The sequence below is a fragment of the Helianthus annuus genome, chromosome 3 (genome assembly GCF_002127325.2).
Source record: "Helianthus annuus cultivar XRQ/B chromosome 3, HanXRQr2.0-SUNRISE, whole genome shotgun sequence".
NCBI lineage: Eukaryota > Viridiplantae > Streptophyta > Magnoliopsida > Asterales > Asteraceae > Helianthus > Helianthus annuus.
Window position 1 is genome coordinate 23,332,954 of NC_035435.2, and position 15,112 is coordinate 23,348,065.

General features: G+C 36.1%; 1 long non-coding RNA gene across 8 annotated transcripts; it reads left to right on the forward strand.

Annotated features, from left to right (window-relative positions):
* The first annotated feature begins 7,422 nt into the window (after positions 1 to 7,422).
* Positions 7,423 to 11,880, forward strand: LOC110928767. Of its 8 annotated transcripts, XR_004888407.1 has the most exons (8): positions 7,701 to 8,348; positions 8,440 to 8,486; positions 8,895 to 9,532; positions 10,409 to 10,507; positions 10,583 to 10,650; positions 10,741 to 10,791; positions 10,945 to 11,450; positions 11,541 to 11,880. It is a non-coding gene; the product is annotated as an uncharacterized LOC110928767 (long non-coding RNA). The 8 variants fall into 8 exon arrangements; XR_004888406.1 differs by having other exon boundaries at positions 7,423 to 9,532; positions 10,945 to 11,059; positions 11,371 to 11,450; XR_004888403.1 differs by having other exon boundaries at positions 7,699 to 8,348; positions 8,440 to 9,532.
* The last annotated feature ends 3,232 nt before the right edge of the window (positions 11,881 to 15,112 follow it).

The following is a 15,112-nucleotide window of genomic DNA, read 5'->3' on the forward strand; positions in this document are numbered from 1 at the left end:
AGATTTACTTTGTGAACCCTTCGCTTAAATTCAAAACACGGCGATACTTGTTCAATCACTCCTATTATTGCCTTGTTTTCAATTACTACAACACCTTGTGGTGTTAGTATAAACTTGCAAATTGTGCTAATTTACTATCAGTCGTTTCACGCGGAACTAATTATACTTTTCGTTTGCACACATTATATACGGATTTAATTTGTACTGAATCCGCTTTGTGGGTTCATCCTATAAAAAAAAACAATCTTAACACAAATCGTGTGCTAAGATAATGATACACAAATTCTTGTCACATTTCAGTGTATCTCTTAATGATTCTTACATCATCAATCGAGCGTTTCGTAATCTTTATTGCTTTATCATCTTTGATCGAAAAACATTATTCAATTGTTTCATTTTCAATCAGGAAATCCTACTAGAAATATTCGGATTTACTTCGTTAAACTTTCATTTCAAACTCAGTGAACTCGTCTGATCACCGCTATTATTATTTCGATTATTACGACACTTTGCGGCGTCGCAATAAATTGTAGCTTGAGTTAATCTCCCTTTTAACATCTGATATACAAATTTATTTATTTATTTTCTGTTGGTTCATTATCTTAAACAATCTTAATACAATTATGTGTTAAGATAAAAGTACACAAAATTGTATCATATTCCTGTGTACCTCTAAAGTTTCTTTCATCATTGATCGAAAATTTTATGATATTCATTTGGTCTTATCATCATCAATTGAAAATCTTATTCGAAAGGAATATCCAAAATTTTATTTCAAAAAGTTTTCCGTTGATTATAAAAACGGTGAAAATTGTTCAGTCACCGCAATTATTGAATCATTTCAATCATTACGACACCTTGCGGTATCGGTATAAATTTGTAGCTTGCGCTAATCATTATCATACGAATTATTCAAAACCACGTATGTCTTTCGTTTAACTCATCCTTGGTAATAGTTTTAATACAACTATGTGTTAAGACAATGATACACTAACTATGTTCTATTTCGGTGTATCCTTGCAATTTACTCATCTCAACCCATTGATTTTCTCATCTATTTGATGATTAACAAATCATTTTCGTACTTCTATTTTATTCAAACTTGTTGATTCTGAATCTTCATCAGTTGACAATCAAAGTGAATTTTCTGTTGAGAGTAAATTCTATTGTTTCTAAAAATCATTTACAAACTTGTAAACATTCATTGATCATGTATCTTTTGGTTTGAACCTAATCACCTTGGAAACAATATCAGTTCATTTGAACACCTCATCTTTTTGAAAAAAAATCCCGATTCGCTTCCTTGAAACTCTCAGTTAAATTCGAAAACGGTGAATTTGTTCGGTCACCATAATTATTGAATTCTTACAGCACTTTGCAGTGTCTGTATAAATTTGTAGCCGTACTAATAATAAACCCTCTTCATACTTCATACTTCATTCATTTGATTCATCCTTTTAATGGTCCTGATACAGTTATGTACTCAGATCATGATACACTAAAATTCTATTGTATTGTCGAGTGTATCCTTACCATTTAAGTAGACGATATTGATTTTCGGGTTGATCATTGACAAATCATTTTTCATACTTCTATTCACAAATAGAGATTTATTAATTCAGAACCTCCCTCAATTGATCAAAGTAAGTTCTTTTCTAACATTGAATTCTATAAAAGTTATTTTATTTCAAAATTAATGCCTATCGAATATCTTTTTGATTCATGAGACTTGGTCAAACTTGTAATATTATTATTTTATCCTATTTCGGTCAAACATCAATTCCTGAAACTAAAGTTTTAAAACCATTGAATTCCAACTATCTTATGATATTAATCTTTTAATTCCATCCCAGAAACCATGATATATTAAAAGAAGTAACATAACCCCCAAGAAGATATCATAATCCAAATCTCGAGGACGAGATTTTTATTAAGGTGGGGAGGATGTAACAACTCTCACCAAAACTATTATTTCTTATTATATTTTGTCCAATAGGAAACCCTAATTAAGACCCCCAAGTGATACTGCATGACCCCAAAAATTTTCAGAACAAACGGAATCAGGATCAGGGCCCCTAAAACTCAGGATGGGGGGGGGGGGGTATTTCCTAGTTAGTATTATCCAAACTGTTTTCGATAGAAATTGAATTTTAACAAACCGTCGACTCACCCAAGCTACTGAGACGCGTGGCTACCCCATATTAAAAGTGACCTCTCGCGCCACGCGAGAGCCTCTCGTGACACGCGAGCGCGCCGTTTTCCAGTATAAATAGAGGAGTTTGGCACTTGATTTCCTGCGTTGGTTCGACGGTAAAATTCAATTCGTACACCCAGATATCGTCAAAATACTACAAAAACCCACATAATCTCGAAATTCTGCCGCGATAACAGGGTATTAAGTCGATCGCTATTACGATTCATTTTCCGACCGATCAATATATCCAATGGATGTTTAAGTGCCGCCCACATTAGGGTTATGCTTTGTCGTTCGTCGTTAAATCGATGGATGTTTAAGTATCGCACTTTGTCGTTCGTTGTGAGAATTTGATCTCGTGAGTTATCGTAAATGCTGTATTAGTTATTTACCTAGTTTCGTGTGCATCATTTCTTAAATTAGGTATTAGTCTTACCAGTAGACTAATCTTTACCCCCATACACTTACAATCAAAGTAGATGCTAATTCTCAGAAAGATCTGAATCATGAAGCTTGTTAATTCAAATACTGCTTGCTTATAATGTGAGTCATTCTCTTTTTATCAATTGTTTTACAATACTCCAAATTATTTTCAGAGTTATAATTACAGTGATTAAGTTTATGTAATCACCAAATTACAGCCAGTATGTGGGGTATTGTGCACATTACTACTGTTTTTATCACTTTAGGTGGGCGAACCTAAAATTTAGTGATATACGTCATTCATTGGGGCAGCCAATGGTGATATGACCACAGTCACAGATCCGGTCGAGTGACAAATACTGTGGGTAGTTGGTAGATATCAGAAACATATGTAAAAACTCTTAATATTGTAAATTATAACAAATCTGTTTTGTATAAAACCTGAATGAACTCACTCAGTATTCCCGCTGACAAAACCTTTTTAACGCGTTTCAGGTAATTACAGTAGACTGGAGTAAGAATTGGATCCGGCACTGAAGGACTTCAAGAAGTGGCTTATTTTATCAAACTAATAAATCTTTCTTTATAAAATCAAATTTATTTATATTAAAGCTACCATTGTAAAACATGGGTTTTACCCCATCTATTTTATAAATATAATCCGGTGTTTCTAAACTCTGATATTTTTCCTAACTCACGGTCCTGATGAAATTTCCGCTGCAATATTTTTCAAAATAATGACCGGTACCACTTGGCTGCTCGCGGCGCCCGATTCCGTCCAGGGTGGGGTCGGGGGTCGTGACATAATCCTTCGTTGAAAATCTTATTTTTCCGTTAACAATCAACCAAATAAACTGAATTTGTTGGGTAATCATAATAACAGTTTGTCGAGTTTGTTTTGTATTGAAGAAGAAGAATACAGTTAGTTCGTTTATAAATAAAATAAAATCATAATATGGGTAAAGTTCTTGTACAAATAATCTTAACATACTAAACATACAAATTGAATGAAAACTCAAAAAGACAAGGTGGCATTTTTGTAATTATTAATAACTATCAAAGTTACTCTAAAAATATACCTAAAAAACCTAAAAAAACCTAACCATCCCCCCCACCCCCAAAAACATAACCCCCCCCTAAAAAAAAAAAAAAAAACCCTAAACCCCCCCCCCCCCCCAAAAAAAAAAAAAAACCTAACACCCCCCCCCACCCAAGCTAAAATGCTAAAAACTAAACCCCCAAAAAACCTTGAAAAATCTAAAAAAATAAAAAAAACACACAAATTACTTTATTTGTTTTTTAGTTATGAGTGAATTACAAGTTTTGTCCTTCATCTATATACCCAATTTCAGGCGGTGTCCTTTGTCTTTAAAATTGACGAGTTTTATCCTTAATGTTTTAAAATCTTACACGCTTTGCCCTTTAGTCCTAACCCAGTTAATTTTAATTCTTAGGTAAAGGGCAGATTGGTCATTTTACTTGTTTGTTTAAAAAACCTTTTTAATGATTTTAATATATAACTGCTAGGAGGGGCAGTCAGCCGTGATGCCAGTTTTATTAGTGGTCTAGCGGCTAAGAGGGCAACGCGTGCTGTTGACATTATGGGACACCTTCCCCTGTTGCGGGATCCTCAAAGCGAACTCCTCTTGCTTAGATCTTGTATGGGGGTTGCAAAGTTGCTATTTGGTTTGCGAACCTGCCAGCCCCCCTTTGTGGATGATGCTGTTTCATGTTTTGATAAAGGTCTTCGGGAGGCAATAGAAGACATTGTCGTATGTGGGGGTCCTTTTTTTGGTGATCTACAGTGGCGAATCGTGACCTTGCCAATGAGGCTTGGTGGGTTGGGCCTTCTCTCGGCCCGGGATATGGCTGCCTATGCCTTTGTGGCTTCCAGGTCTCAGTCTTGGGAGTTGCAGGACCACATCTTACGTAACAGTGGGGTTGCTAACACTGATCCGGATTATGCTAGCGCCTTGGAACGCTTGCATGAATCTCTACCTGACTTTGATCTCGGCGGTTTCTCTAACAAGGACACCGCCCCCAAAAAGCCACAGAAAACTTTGGCGAATGCCCTTTGTTGTCGAATCGCACAAAGATTGGGAGAAGATTTCCATTTGTCACCCCGCCAGAAAGCCGTCGTTGAATGCCTACAAAGGCCTCACGCTCAGGATTTCTTAACTGTTATTCCCATTGAAGGTTTGGGTCAACGTATGTCAGCGGTGGAGTACCGATCAATCCTTAAGTACCGTTTGATGATCCCCATGTTCCCGAATGATGAAACTTGCCCAGTCTGCCGTAAAGCATGCTTGGATAAATACGGGGAGCATGCATTACACTGTAGAGAGTTGCCGGGGTTTAAGTATCGCCATGACTTTGTGCGAGACGCGTTAATGGATATTCTCAGACGAGCAGGGATCTCGGCGAAGAAAGAGGCACCGGTTAATTTTCTTACAGACCCGTCGGAGGGGAGATCCACTCTACGCCCAGCTGACGTGCTAGTTTTTGGTTGGGAGGGCGGGAAACATGCTTGTGTCGATCTCACAGGTGTATCCCCACTAGCCGGGTTCCGGGAAAATGGGTTTGTGGCGGGGCAAGCGGTACTGAAAGCAGAGTCAAAGAAGGTGGAAAAGCACGCGAAAGCTTGTGAGGATAATCAGCATGCCTTTGTCCCCCTGGCGTTTGACACGTTCGGCTCCTTGGCGCCTGAGGCAGTTCGGTTCTTGTCTAGAGTGCAGCGTGTGGTCCATAGCAACTTTTCGACCCCTCAGGGGCGGGGCTTTGTTTTTAGTAGATTGGGTTTTTCTATTCAGAAAGGGATGGCGGCGCAGTTTGTTGCTCGTCTACCTGCTATCCTTATGTAATTCGCCCTGATATTTGGAATGGAATAAAAATAATCTTAAATATATATATATATATATATATATATATATATATAACTAAACAACAAAAATGAATTATATATCCTCTCTCTCTCTCTCTAAAACACACACAGTCTATCTATACTCTATCTCTCTCTCTCTCTAACATCACTACCTGCCACTAGTACACTCACACCAGCACCACCCTACACCACAACCTTGAAGATGACGGCAGGTAGTCATCGGCGAGCATGTCGCCACCGCCACCGCCACCGCTACCACTACCACCACCACCCTCACACCAGCAACACCCCCACACCATAACCTTGAAGCAGACGGCGGGCTGTCACCGGCGAATATCCCCCCCCCCCCCCCCCCCAACACCCACACACCACTATTGTCACACCACCACCATAACACTACCACAGCCACCGTCCATTTGGAAAAATGAGCCGCCAGATTCATTTTGGAAGATGCAAACACAACACCAAAGTGGAAAGGAGTAATAACAAAGCCTTCTTTTTTCCAACACCACAAGGTAGAAAGCCCTAATTATGGTTGCCGAATTTCTCTCAAAACCCACTCAGAATTCCGGGGATTCCGCCGCTGCTCCGGTCATTTTTTGCCTTCTACCGGCGGCCCTTGTTGATCACACAGCCCCAATTTCTACCAAACAAAGAATGAAACCAAAACCTAACCCTAATTTCAGTTCTAGCTTTTTAATTCATTAAATTTGTACAATCTTTTCAAAATAATGGTTTTCAGCTCTAATGCTACCGTTTCTTGTTCCTTTATGCCTTAGATAAGGTACCCTTTAATTAGCAATTTCTAGATTTTGAAAAATTCGTCTTTTGAAATGTTTGATGAAGTTGATTTGTTATTTGGGAAAAAGAAACGAAAACTGTTGGAACTAGGATGCATACTTGAGAGAAAGTATTTTGTTTACAGAGAGAGGAAGAGTGTTGAGAGTGAGAGATAGTTTTAGAGAGAGAATATGTATTTAGATTTGTGTGTTTATATAAAATATATTTAATTAATTTTGTTTTAATTATTAGTTAAAATGGTTTTCTAAATAAATAAGTAAAAAGACCAATCTGCCCTTTACCTAACAATTAAAATTAACTGGGTTAGGACTAAAGGGCAAAGCGTGTATGATTTTAAAACATTAAGGATAAAACTCGTCAATTTTAAAGATAAAGGACACTGCCTGAAATTGGGTATATAGATAAAGGACAAAACTTGTAATTCACTCTTTAGTTATTTTTGGTTGAGTTCATATTTGTATAGTAACTTTGATAGTTGGTGGTAATTACAAAAATGTCACTTTTTCTTTTTGAGTTTTCCTTCAATTTGTATATTTAGTATGTTAACATTATTTGTATTTGATCTTTTGCCATCAAAATATACCACATCTAATTAACATAACTAAATGGGTTTCAAACTTTCAATGAGAATAATAATTCATAATTATAATAATATAATAATTACGAATAGATAATAATAACAATAGTAATAACATTTTTTCTCATTTGTTCCTTAGTTTCGCATTCTTTTTGGCATTTTCATCCAGCCCATTAACTTCATAAAAAAATCAGTTTAATGAGGGGCATTTTTGTCTTTTTACTTATTTTACTTATTGTTTTTTTAATCCAAATAAAACCCACCCCATTAATTTATATCATCACTTAGATGTGAACTTAAAAAGCTATGTAAATACCTTCTATTTAACTTAATCACTGTTGACATTTAATTACAAAAATAAATTAAAATATAATCTAAATTTATATAAAATATAATTTAAATTTTAAACTATATACCATATTCGTTTTTATGTTTATTGGCACGGTGGTAAAAAATTCATTGAATAAAGAGTCATATTCGCAATAAAGTTTTTTTTTTTGTATGAGACACCACATGTGTTATATATTAATAATAATAATAATAATTGGATATTAATCTAATATATTGTTAATAAAATGATAATATTGCTAATTCGCAAACAAATTATTTGGTTAGATTACACAATTTAGTTCTACAAGTATATAACCTAATTTCGTTTGATCAGCCGTGATTAAAAAATAAAATTTAATGTCACATATAATAAATAAATAAAATACTTCAATAGTATAAGATAAATATTTTTATGTATTACGTATTATCTATACTTATGTATAGATTAATATGACATTAACATGATTCTTTTGTTAGTATTAGATTATTGTTATTATTATGCATTATAATATTTATACATATGAAATATAAATATATATATTATTAGTGTATTGAATGAGAAAATGCCATATGGCACTACAAAAAAAATGCCATTTAGTGGCACACACTTTTAGTGGCATTTAACTTTTATGTCATTATTTTAGGTTTTTAATGGCACTTTATGTATATCATATTTGATTGACACAATCTTTTAGTGGCATTTAGTTTTAATGCCACTAATTTAGGTTTTAGTGGCACTTTTCATGTGACATCTTTATTCTTTACACAATTTTAATGACATTTAGGTTATATATGCCACTAATTCACAATTTCACTTTCACTTTAACATTTCACTCCTTGTGTCACTAATCTAGGTCATCGAAACTCAAAAATTTCTCCATTTTTACCTCCAAACTTTTCCTAAAATTTGCATTAAAGTTTCTGTTTTTCCCTCCATCAAAATTCCTCTCTAAAATTTACATTATTATTTATTTTTCCCCTCCAACAAAATTTCTCTCAGAAAAAAAGAAGTTTCCCTCTCACTTGCCAGTTTTCCTCTCCCCCTCGTCTCTCTCATTCGTTGTGGTGTCCAAGTTTGCTTTCAATCGTTCTTTAAAACTACAGGTGGTTCGCTTGTGTTTTTTCTAGTTCCTACTCTTGAGGTACGATATGTACACTATTGGGTTTCTTATCTCATAACAACGCCCTAACCCTAGTTCCCGTTTGGTGTTTCTCTTCAAAAATTATCATCAGTAGGTGGTGCGCTATAGATTGTTCCACGAATCCACTTTCTATTTGAGGTACGACATGTTAAATTTTGAGTTTCGTATCTTATAATACTCTGTTTAATTTTTCAAAATCACGTTGCCCTGATTTGTTCATCGGTTTATCTTTGCTAATATCATCAGGAACAAAGTGTGAAATTGCTATCCATTGCTGAATAATACTAAAAATATATTTTTGTGCTAGGGATTATATTACACCTGATCAAGGGTTATTATATTTGCGCAGACCAAATTTTATAAGCATTTCCTTTGATCTTTACTGATGAATTTGAGTCCCATGACTTTCCGCCCGTCGGAACTTTTGGTCAAGCTCCGCCACTAACTGTCTATGTACATAAACAATGGCATTTGGGTCCAGGAATTCTACAAATGTTTTCTTGTTTTTTTTCATAGACTTTTGAGTCATTTGATCACATTTCACAGCAAACAACAGTTGTTGCCTTTGTTCCATTCTCTGGCTCCTCCACTGCACCGCTATGTGTGAAAGCAATGCCATCACACTGCGACCTGCAGTTGTCGCACGTCAGCCTACCTTTGTTGGTCGTCTCCTGATTTCTGAGTGATCCACTTGAATTTGTAAGTTGTATTTTTATTTTCCTTTTTTCCTAAAACTTGGTATTTTCAGTTGAAACTTGGGCATGTTGTAAATTGTAAGTAGCCTCTTTACCCACCCTTTGAGACTTTACTTGTATAACTAATTAGTTTTGCTTAAATGAGACTATATTTTCTGTAACGAGTTATTTCTTTCTTACAAAGTCAATTCAAATAAACAATTTTGACATTTTTTTGTGATATTTGGTGTGGAAATATGGTGCCAACATCTAAGTTCAGTTGCTTGTCTAGTGAAGAGGACCTTGTATTACAGCTAGGGGTGTAAACGAGCCGAGCTACTCGAGATTGGCTAGTAAAAAGCTCGAAACAAGCCGGGCTTAATTCAACCCATTTAGTTTTCCAGGTAGAAGAAGCTCAGCAGAAATGGCGTGTGGCGTTTACTAAAACGAAAAACAAGCTGAAAATTGCATTTTCTAAACAGTAAAAGAGGCGAACATAGAAGAAATCAGGTGAGTAGTGTCTGGTTATGTTTTGTATTCAGTTGAACCATAGCCTATTTACTATTTTAATGTAGTTTAATCATCCATTAGTGGTTTCACATGCCTTTCCTAATAGATCTAGTTTATAGACAATAGTAGAGTGTACAAGGGGTTGAGAGTTTTGGTTGACAGGTTAACTTTTTGGACTGTAAAGAATTTACCAAGTAATGTGACTAAAAGGTGTAGATGTTGGAGCAGATGCTCACATGAGGATGACATTCAAAAAGTCGAAAAGACTTGAGATGGTGATCATGTAATTGGGATAACTACAATTAGACTTAGGTTAGCTGGTGTAGATTTATTTGATACAATTAGACGAACCTGTACTTATCCACCGATGAATCTTCATTTTTATTTGGTAAATATGGGAGTTACCCTTTCGTGTTAATCTTCATTATCATTTATTTTAATTGAAATTTTGTGTTAATCTTCGTTATCATTTTTACTTGATTGAAATTGGAGCTTTGGTATTGATAAAAATGTTTGCTGGATGATGTTGTAGGGTTTTTTTTATAGTTATTATTACATTTTGTGGAGTACTTTTTCCGTCCCCAAAAATTCCAATTTTGATTTTTGGTGGATTAAGTGAAAGTACTATTCCAATCTCAAAGTGATGCCATAATATTAGATTCTAGTGTTTTTGTGTAGTAGAAGATGGTTATGATTACGTTGTAACCATGAAATTGATTATTGTCAAATTTTAAATGGAAATCAATGAACCCCTTCACACTTGAAGCTAGATGTTAAAGGATATTGTATTTTCTAGTTTCATAGAGTAAAGAGATTGAATAACTTTACGACGATAGCAGAATCATTGTGTGCATATATTTTTTATGTTTTCAACAGGTAACAGGCATGATGCACTGATGCAGACTGTTATAACTTTTCTTATTCCGATGCACTGATGAAGGCATGATAAGCAATCCAGCTTAACAAAGGAAACACGTACGTCTTTAGTCAACTAGTTATTTAGTACTTCCTCTCTAACAGTCTCTTTTTGTGTTCGTTTTTATTTCTCAGGGGCGCAGTGGTGGTGATGTCTATGGAGCTTACGGTAGTTGTTCTTCTGGATGCAGTGGTAGTGCTGGGTACGTATACACTATGGTTTTTATGTAGTAGAGATCAATCGATCATAATCTTTTACTGATGCAGACATTTGCATAATTTATTGTCGCCAGGGGTTCAAGGCACATCCCTGCTTCTAGAAGGCAGGGTTATAATTACTGAAGGTTAGTGATGGTTTCTTCTTTATTTAGGTTTTGAACCGTCCAATATTTATCTTTAGTGGTGGTTAATGTAAATAGTTTATGAAAGCATGTGCAGTAAAACCGAGCCTCTTATGTTAACTTAACCCTGTTTCCTTTCCATTCCCTATAAAACAGATGAAGCCTGAAGCCAGCCTAAACAACCAGAAGACCTGTTGAACCGAACCGGTTATGGCCCACCTTAAGAGGACAACTGAACCAGAAGACCATGTCCCGACACTATTTTACCAAGGTTTCGTTTCTTCATTTCCATAAAACCTTTGCCTTGATCATATTCCAAACCTTTGACACTTTGTATTGTTCTCTTTTTTATTGCATTGTGTGAAGATTTTCTGGTCCTTTTGACCCCATAAGAGGCGCTTTCAAAGACTAATATTACTTTTAACTTGTCCATGCAATCCCTTGAGGAGCTCCTACATAAAGAACCCCTGAGGCGTCTCAGACTCGTTTATTGGGCGTTTCGCCTTGAGGCGCACACCTTAATCGTTTTTTAAACCATGGTGAAAGCATAAACATTCTCATCATGAACTCTCTTTTTGTTAGGTGAAGGAAATTCAGCTTACTAGAGGCATTGAAAAAACCACCTAATGCTTGGTGAAGGGCTTAAAATGTTGTGAAAAGAAGTGAGTTTTTTCTATTATTTACTGCTCTTACATCTTTGATAACAATGATTACAAGATCTTATAGATTTAACATGAATTGTGAAATTTCAGGTTATATACAACCGTTGGTACTGGCTAGAAGAAACCTTTGGAAACCTGAGTACGAAACTGGATATTCAACTCTGGTTTTGTTGCAGGTTTGATGACGTTGTTTCGTCGACGATTTTATGGCGGCAACGCGATCTGCAGATATGTTTTGGCCTTGTATTAACACGATTTGCAGATCTATTTTTGAAACCCAAGTCTTGAATACTAGTAGGTCCTAAAGTTATGAAATTTTTGTAATTAACAACAGCCACGTTAAAGTGCTTAATAAGATTCTTGTTTAATGCAGTAGATATAGGTTTAGGGTTAATGCTTATTGGATTATAGAAAGGAAATGTTTGGTCAATTTAAGATGAGTTTAAACATGTGTCAATCATCTGTAACTCATATATGCACCTCCTTCAATATTAAAGTGAGAACCTGAGCTTTTTTTGTGTTTATGCACAATTCATGCCTTGAAGCTGGGACATGTACTTCTCTTTTCGGATTTTTGATTAGGAAAGCGAGGGAATTGTTCCTTTTAAAATCAATTCAATATATAAAGCTAGAACACGTCTTCAAACCTCTAAATCGTTTTCGAGAGAGAGAGAGAGAGAGAGATGACGAGAGAGAAAGACAGATTTGGGTTTGTTCTTCGGCGACGGTGAGTTTCAGGCGACAGCTATGGAGAAGAGGGTTGGGGTGGGGTGGGCCCCACTTGAATTTATAAATAATAAATTGATTTTGGTAATATTTTAACTTATGATGTTTTATATCAAGGGCATTTAGGTCATTTCACACCAACCTAACGACAAAAACTAACCTCTGTCTACTTGCCAAACACTTTTTTTCTTTGTTTTTTTTCTTCTTGGCAGCCCAAAGGGACTTGTTAGTTCAGCCCATATTCACTAATTACAATTCATCAAAACCTTTTTATTTATCGAGCCTAACTCATGTTCTATCTCTAATTTTGATTTCGCATTAATATAAGCTTCTTCATCTTGCAAAGCTCATAATCTACTCGACCTTTTGGTTATTGTTCGCAATCACTCCGCGCCTACAAAATCATTAAAACGTCCAAAGTAGATTCCATTCCAAAAAACACGTATTTTCCAAAATAACGTAACATATATAGTATAAATGCCTAAAATGCAATTAAATATGCATGCTAAAATGTGGTAAAATATGCCTAAAATGCAACTAACAATCAATTTTCTAAAAAACCTATCAACGGCTGGATTTTCAGTACTATCAACGACAAAGTGCTCCAAGTAATTGATTTCTTTCACCTGTTTGACGTACCAAACATATGGTACTGGCTAGAAGAAACCTTTGGAAACCTTGACACAAGCAAATTATGTAAAGAAGGTGTGTACTCCATTAACTACCATGTATATGATTTCCCGTGCTATTTCCGTTTTTGAAATATTGAAACTAAATGCTTCAACAGATTCAGCAGGATTTATATTCAGAACTGGATCCGCAAGAGATATTCCAGAAATAGAAGACACAGACAACAACAGACTAAAGAAAGAGTTGTACGAAGCTGCAGTTGACGGGTGTTGGTGGAAAGCAAAATCCATACTGAAAATCCATAGAAATGATGCCACTGAGGTCATCCTTCCAAATGGCAACACGATCCTTCACGTAGCGGTTGAAATGGGCAACAACTATTTTTTTTTTTTGAACGGCAAATTTGGATCACTGACGGACCACTGGAGTATCATCGTGCCACCAGCGGAACCACCCGATCATATCCATCTCCACTAGGCATAATACCTATACACCAATTCAGGAGGAAACCCAATAAATATGGGAAAACCCCCCTTGTGAGAATCGAACCCAGGACCTATTGGTCCCAAAGTTTTATCCCACCCCCAAGATGCCACTAGGCTATAAAGCCATGGGCGGGCAACAACTATTTAGTAGACCCAAATAATACGAGTTTCCAATTTTTTTTACCAAACCCATGTTGGAGCCCACCAGTAGACCCAAATACGTGAACGGTAGCAATCCTCTTTCACACCCAAGAACCGAGGCCATTTTCGAGATGTCATCATTCCCAACTTCCACCCCAAACACTTTACTTTTTGAGAAATTTACTTTAAGACCCGAGGATAAGTGAAAACATCTTAGAAGCCTAGCAAGATTATGATAATTATCTTTTGACCATTCACCCACAAATAATGCATCGTCCGCGTATAGAAGATGTGAAATTTTAGGTCCCGCACATGGTGTTGTAATGCCTCTAAAAATTCCCACGTCAACCTCGCTTTTCGTAGCTATATGTAAAGCTTCCATAGCCAAGATAAATACAAGTGGGGATAATGGGTCACCTTGTCTTACCCCTCTTTGAATTTCAAATTCCGTGGTTGGTGATCCATTTACTAAAATTGATGTTCTAGCCATCTTTAATGAGCCCATAACCCATTTTTTCCAGAGAGTAGAGAAGGAAAACCCATTTAAGATAGAACCGAATCTAGGAATTCCCAACTTATTGAATCAAAGGCTTTTTCGAAATCCACCTTAAATAGCATAACTTTCTGTTTACTACTTTTTTCCCAGGAGATGAGTTCATTGATGATTAATGGGCCCTCAAGAATACTCCGTCCTTCTATATAGGTCGTTTGCACGTCGCTAACCAAATAATCCATGACTTTCTTTAGCCTGCTCGATAGATTTTGGTAACAACTTTTGAGATACAACCAATCAAATTGATTGGTCTGTAGTTGTTGATTGTTTGAGGGTTGCTTGATTTGGGAATTAGTGAAATGAAGCTCGAATTACATCCTCGATTCAGCTTACCATGAACATAGAAGTACGTGCTAGACCGAAATCCTTTTCTAATAGATCCCAGAAATCTTTTATGAATCTAAACGTAAAGCCATCCGGACCCGGTGTCTTCTCTCCACCACAATCCCATACAGCCTGTTTTATTTCATCCTTTGAGAATCTCTTTGCAAGCAACGCCGACTGAGACAAAGACAATACTTTAAAACCATTGTTAATGAATCTCGATCTGTTGGGCTCTTGTTCTTTAAAGATCACTTCATAATACTTTTTTATATTCTCCTTGAGTTCTTCCGGTTGCGAAATCCATATTCCATCAAATTTCAGCCCGTTGATTCTATTATTCCTTCTATGCCCATTAATAACCCCATGAAAGAATGCAGTATTTTCATCTCCGTCTTTCACCCATTTGACTTTCGCCCGTTGTTTAAGATCATCCAACCTATTGTCATCTAATTCATTTATCTTTTTCAGCCATAAGTCTCTTTCACATACTTCCTGCTCACTTAATGCCCCATTTTCAGCTTTAAGATCCATCTCATCCACCTTTTTTTGAAGTTCTTTTAACATCTTGTTGTCCCTATTTTTTATCTTCTCACATCATGGTTTCAAGGCTGTTTTTACGGCTTTCCGGGGCAGCAACTATAAGATCTGGAAGGCCCAGATGCTTTGCCTTGTAAAGAGTCAGGTGTTGCTTCACATCATTGATGCAAACCATCCTTTCCCGGGGGATAAGGGTGTCCACATGATTGAGCAATATAATAAACTTGTCAAAGGTTGGATTTTTGGCACGTGAGAAACATGGTTAG